We start from the raw sequence: 5,825 nt of genomic DNA on the forward strand, positions 1-5,825 counted from the left end.
CGTGGGACAAAGTGACTAATCACTTTGCTGAATTGTAGATACTTTTTTTTTGGGTGGAACAACTGGTCTGGAGATTTAAGGTTGCTCCACACCCAAATTCAATGATCGATCGAACCCTTGACCTTTGATTTAAAGATGGATGAGTCCCTTTCACTCAACCACACTACAGGTTAGTTGTATGTTTATTAACATTCCTAAACTATTGAGTTCAAAGTCCTTTAAAAAAAAAAATAATAATAATAAAAATTGTATATCATTTACACAAACATCTATAGGTAGTTTTTTTTTTTTTTTAAAGTTCGCTTTTGTAAAGTTATAATCCAATCTAACATGTTAATCTTATAAGCTAACTTAATTTATTTTTTGTTTTTTTTTTTAACTAACTTATTGTCACGTATTTATATTTTCACATGACATAATTTATCTTACATATAATCGAGACTTTGAATTTTAAAGTCAAAAGTAGTTATAAATATCACATGGCAAGGGGTGAGGAGATTCGATAATCTTGTCAGAATGCAATAGGGAAAGGAGTCAATTATGCATATCACCTTGCAAGTAGAGAATATTGGACAGACTATCACAAATATGTGTCATGTACTTTCTGTTTAGTGTCAATAAAGCCACGTGCATTAAAATTATGAAACTAATACAGAGTAGTTTTTAGTTAGTTAAAACATTATATTATTATTTGTGAATTAACACATTAAAATGAGGTTTATCTCGTGTACACTTTAAGATAGTAGCTAATCAAAATAGAGTGTGAGACACATACATTGATACATGTAGACATGTAGTATTATTTGGTCCCAGTACACCTAATGACCAATTGTTATATCATAGATTATGGTCCACCATAACCAATTATTACCTTGTATTATGGATATTGGTCTAAAAGTTATGTATCTGCAGTTAGTATATTATTATGTGTCTTTAGTTAATAAACACTTTATTTCTGATTAGTATTACATTTGTCATTATAAATATATATTACAGTGTTATTTGACCGACCAATCTCACGGATAAGGATTCATGAGACTGTCTCACATAATATGTTAACTACATGCATAATGTGTCTGCACTTAACATATTATGTGTTTGTAGTTAACATATATATTATGTGCTTTCAATTTATTTACCGACACATGATTTATTAACTGAAGACACATAATGACATGTTTGGTATATAGGAATTGCAATGTCTATGGAGGAGTCATGAGGAACGAGATAGCTGATTTCCTGGGGGCTTTCTTTCAAAAAAAAAAAATAAAAAATAAAAATTCCAAGCAGGAATAAGCATTGTTTAGCATGTGAATTGTGATGATGTGAAATTTAATAGGGTAGCATCAACTTGCTTTATATATATATATAAATTTATTTTTATTTAATTATCGAAATGATCCTTTGACTATAACAAAATTATCAATTTGGTCATTGACTATTTTTTTGACCAATTAAGTCCCTCAACTTTAAAAATCTTAACCAATTTAGTCTTCCGTTTGTTTTACCGTTAAACATCCGTTAACTTGGGACCAAATTGGTAATTTCGATATAGTCAAGGGACCATTTCAGTAATTAATTTTAGGAGTGGGCAATTCAGTTCAGTTTTCCCATACCGAACCGAACTGAACTAATTCGGTTTGGTAATATACCGAACGGTTTGGTAAAAAAATGAGCTCTACTATTCAGTTTCATTATACAAACATTAAAATATCATTTTAATTATAATTATACTACCACAAGTTCATTTGATAATATATACATAGTTGTATGAGCTCTAATATTCAATTTCATTTTATAAACACAATATGTTTACTACAACAACACTAAAATGTCATTTTAATCATACGACATATTATTTGACAATATACATATTTGTGGTGTATTATCATGGTCCACATAGTTGTATGGACCATGAGGAATTTGTGCATATGTAACTAAGAGAGAGAACATGAGATTGAGAAGGGAAAGAAAGGAAAAAAAATGAGAATGAAATAATGCCCCTAGAAGGCGCGTGGGGTCCACGCACTCAGTTTGGCGCTCTTGATGCGCATAACGTACACCAGGGAACCATTTATTGATTTGGTAAGTCCGCACATCTGACAAAAATCAAGATCTTTTTGTAAAGATTTAAATTACTTTCTCTCTTCCACATATGATTATATTTTCTCAAAAACCACGCCAAAGTCTATTAGGGATGCTCTTAAGTAATTGTAGAACTCAATGATGAAATGATTTTTTATTAAATTTATAAAATCTCACATTAAAAAGTAAAAAAAAAAAAAAAAAAGATGGAGCAGGTTAAAGGTTTCGTCGCCATCACGTCACAGCGAACCAAATCTGTAGAAGATAGCGACGATATTTTGGGCAGCACTTCAAGAATGGCAAACAGATCAGATGACCCTGCATGCAACGTTTTGGAAGTGTATATATATTGTCCATTACATACTTGGAAAAAAAAACTAAAAAAATTGAGAAGGAAAATAAAAGAAATTAAAATAGAAGTTGTGTTCAAGTTGGCTTTATTTTCCCTCTCCAAAATGAAAACTATTTTCCAACTAACAGTTCTACCTAAAATTGGAAAACTTTTCAAAATAATTCCCTATCTTAAAAAAAAAAAAAAAGTTTGGAAAATTTCTTCATCACTACTTTATAGTCTTCCATGATAAAATTCAAATGCTCCTATTGGAACAGTGATGTTTATCCTTCTGAAACGAACAATGAATGTGAACTGCCGTCATACGCCGCAACCATACGTTAGACTATAGACTTCTGACCAATTATTTTGGAAAAAAAAACTGAATATTAGAAGAATGATATTGTAATTTCAAAAGACTTTTCAATTCTCCGAAAGAAATAATCGTCAAATTGAGTAGGTGAAGTATAATTCTAATCAAACAGAGTTTGCGATTTATTTTTCCTGTGTAATTTATTAATTTTCGAGTTATTACCCAAGAGCTGGATTTATCCATGCATATATACATCTATCAAGTAATGATTGTGGATTTTCGTCGGTCCAAACAAAAAAAAAAAAGACTTCAAATATATATATATATATATATATATATATATATATATATATATATATATATATATACACACACACACACACACATATGCCAATGACCTTGTGGTGCATTTTCAGACACCTACATTTATACCTATCTATTGGTGCTTGACTGTACGGGAAGCACGGTTCACACAGGAACCTAACCATATATATAGGGGCGCGATCTCGTGCGAGTGGCCGCTCAGGTGTAAAATGCGAACCAATCAGCGAGCGCCACATGTCTTACTGTCACCTACAAGTGCATGTAATTTTACCACTACTTTCACATAGGTGCACCTAGTTATTAATTATAACTATATGTACACCTAAATCTGGACACGTGACGCGCACTGATCGGTTAGCATTTGGACGCGCCATTCGCACCAGAACGTGACTATATATATATATATATATATATATATATATATATATATATATATATATATATATATATAGAATTAGGTTCTTGTGCGGTTTGGGTGCCCAGGTGCGATTGTGTGGTTTAATCTGGACCATTCATCTTGCTTAAATCAACGTCCAGGGTTACCAAAATTTTAAAAAAACGCGGTGGTAATTTTGTAATTTTTGCATCTAGGTCAAAATTAAGGTGAGCGGATCTGTGATTAATGTGCGTGCGTTTCGTATATAAGATGCGTGAGTTTTGTGCGTAAGGTGCGTGAGTTTTGTGCTTAATGTGCGTGGGGTTGTGCTTAACGTGAGTAGTTATTAAAACTTAAAGTATGGACTTTTGTGCTTAAGTGCGTGAGATTTGTTCTTAATGTGAGTGGAGTTTGTGCTTAATGTGCGTAGGGTTTGTACTTAATGTGTGTGAGGTTAGTGAATAATGTCAGTAGTTGTTGAAACTTAAAGTCTGTGAGTTAATACTTAAAGTGCGTGGGGTTTGTGCTTAATGTGCTTGAGGTTGTGCTTAATGTGCGTGGATTTTGTACTTAATGTGCGTGAGTTTGTGCTTAATGTCAATAGTTGTTGAAACTTAAAGTCTGTGAGTTAATATTTAAAGTGCGTGGGTTTTGTGCTTAATGCGCGTGAGGTTGTGCTTAATGTGTGTGGGTTTTGTACTTAATGTGCGAGATGTTGTGCTTAAGATCTAACACTTAAGGTGCGTGTTTCTATCACTTAAGGTGCGTCATTGTTTCTATCACTTAAGGTGCACCATTTTTAGCTTATGCTTCTTTCTTCCAGACACATTTTTTTTTTTTTAAATTTTCATTGATTTGAGCCATTGATCTAAATTTGATCAACGACTCAGATCTAACCGCACAACCACACGGGAAGCTATATCCGCACCTGAACCCTTCCATATATATATATATATATATATATATATATATATATATATATATATATATATATATATATATATATATATATATATATATATATATATATATATATATATATACACACACACACACACGTGAACCTCTGATAGTTGATACCATTCAAACCCCAATCTAACTAACCATGGTTTGAAATGGACTTTTGAATTTATGATTACCTTCAATGGTTTATATCTACCTCACTTTGGTTGGGTATTGGTAATGCTCAATAATATTCTAATGAATCATGTACATGTATTGGTGTTTCATGCTATATGTGTGATTTTTAATTTTTTTAACACCTTTAATGGGATGTGACAATTTAATGTATAAAAAGAGCGTATGTAACTAATTACTTAGCTAGCTAGTAAATTGTACTTTTACCCTCTTGGCATTTTATAGAAAAAATCATGTTGTTCATTTTTATATTTATATGAAATAATGATCTAATCACTCAATTGTAAACGTAAACGTTATTTATTTGATCTTCAATTTTTATGTGTTAACAATTTTAGCATAACTTTTCATCAGATAGTAGCTTTGATAATTGGTTTTTGAGCTTATTAACAAAAAATTTAATAGTTTAGAATTACAACTTATAGTTTTATCTGTATAGTGATTATAAGAAGTTCTAGTGCTCTACACATGCAATACAAAGATGATAGACTTTAATACTTTTGGTTGGCAAGAGACCAAAATTGTCACCTTATAAAAACATCAGGCGATCAATAATCCTCATATATATCAACAATTGAAAGATTAAAATCACAATTTTTCGCAAAGTAACTTGTAGCTCAATGACACCTCTATGACTCTCTCAAATGAGAGGTTAATGAGTTGAGAGAGTATGTACGGACAAATACTACATTGTAATGAATTGTGAATTATCTCACCATATGATGGAATTATCTCATTGTGAACCCTAGACACTGATGCAAGGCTAGAGTGTGGTTAAACCTAAACTTATTTGCTAAATTATTTTGATTGATGAAAGAACTCGATCGCTTTATAGCCATAACTTAAAAATGTTTATGAAATAAATCTTATTTTTATGTAATAACGCGTAAACCATATAATAAAACTTATATGCTACTTTGAATCATTAGTAAATAAAATTTTAAATATAAAAAAAGCAAATAAAAAAAGAATTTGTGCAGCTACACGTGCCCTTTTGGATGACTGACATGTCAAATCAAACATTGGACATCTTCCTCATTTGTTTCCACTTGCTTTTAAAAGCACATCATCTTCGCTTGCCATCTTTTGGAAACTATTGTTTTATATACAACTCAATTAATCACACGAATAAAATGTAGGAACAATAATTCAGGATCAAGTCTTATTAGTAGTAATGTGGGAGCAACTTCTTAAAGTGATGGAGCTCCTTGTGCATAGTAAATAAAGGTCTAATCTATATATTCAGTTAAATTACTATA

Source organism: Ipomoea nil, unplaced genomic scaffold (genome assembly GCF_001879475.1).
Source record: "Ipomoea nil cultivar Tokyo-kokei standard unplaced genomic scaffold, Asagao_1.1 scaffold0382, whole genome shotgun sequence".
Lineage (NCBI taxonomy): Eukaryota > Viridiplantae > Streptophyta > Magnoliopsida > Solanales > Convolvulaceae > Ipomoea > Ipomoea nil.